We start from the raw sequence: 1174 nt of genomic DNA on the forward strand, positions 1-1174 counted from the left end.
ATTTCTATATTACTCAAATAAATTTATCCGGAGCTAACAGTTCCCATCCTATAAAATTAAAACAATTAAAATGCATATAACAAATTCAAATTACCCGCTTAGTGTGTACACGGATTACGTCCGGCTATAACGTGACATTCGAGAGTGACAATGAGAGCGGACCAATGAGAATCATCTTTCACGCAGCGCTGCTTGGCGGTAGCGCCAAAGCTATCAGAATTTCTGAAAAGCTGCAAAGCTTATAATTTATTGGTTATTGGCATAAACAAATTATTATGTGCTATTACACAAATCTTGATTTTTTAAATTACCTATATGATTGTAGATTTATTAGTTACTAGAATACTATCTTTCTAAGCAAGACAAAATTTAGGTTTTGTCAATATCGGTTTATCAGTGATGTAATATCCGGGGTGCGACAATTTAGCACTTTTCCATGATTGAAATTGGAGCAGGAGACAACTGCTGCTTGTCTTTATCTATGTTTATCTCTGGTTACGTGCATGACGTGTTTTTCAAAAACTTGAGAATGTTAAAAATCCATATTAATCGATGCGAAAAATAAATATGAGTCAAAATATAAAAACCGTGCTTGTGCCATAGTGTTATGATGTATCTTCAAGACGGAAATTACGGTATAACTATGGCTTAAAACCCCGCAAACATGTAAAGGTATGTTGTGTTTAAATTAAATACATTTGATTATTTTATTATTTCTTGTTCTAAATATACAGGTGATACCGCTGTTCTGGACTTGAAGCATTGAAGACGCTACGGATCACGTGAGAAAACCACACACGAAAAATGTTCGCATCAGAGACAAGTAAGGTTGTCTAAACCTAATTATTTTTCTATTAATGTAAAACTATTATCTGTATTTTTTTATTTTTACCAGTTTGATTTTGGTTGATTTCTATTTTGCGATAAGCACGTATTCTTGGATCGAAGGAAAGCAACAAAAGTAAAATGAAAGTAATGTATCAATGCAAATTGCTATACCTAACTGTATTTCTACACAATAGAATAATCTGTGGATGAACGAAAATACTCTTCTATCAATGTAAAACTAGTAACTGTATTTTGTTGTTGTGACCAATATTCAAATTTGTAATTGCTTATAGAATTTTTGTTAAGAGCACATTGCAAAACACTTTAATTGATCGAGAACAAAATG

General features: G+C 32.1%; 1 long non-coding RNA gene across 1 annotated transcript; it reads left to right on the plus strand.

The window, feature by feature from the left end:
• The first annotated feature begins 64 nt into the window (after positions 1-64).
• Positions 65-1118, plus strand: LOC125503988. The gene is made up of 2 exons (XR_007281225.1): positions 65-672; positions 735-1118. It is a non-coding gene; the product is annotated as an uncharacterized LOC125503988 (long non-coding RNA).
• Positions 1119-1174: the final 56 nt, after the last annotated feature.

The sequence above is a fragment of the Dendroctonus ponderosae genome, unplaced genomic scaffold, assembly GCF_020466585.1.
Source record: "Dendroctonus ponderosae isolate FM_Combo_2020 unplaced genomic scaffold, Dpon_F_20191213v2 Dpon_F_20191213_3, whole genome shotgun sequence".
In the NCBI taxonomy this organism is placed as follows: domain Eukaryota; kingdom Metazoa; phylum Arthropoda; class Insecta; order Coleoptera; family Curculionidae; genus Dendroctonus; species Dendroctonus ponderosae.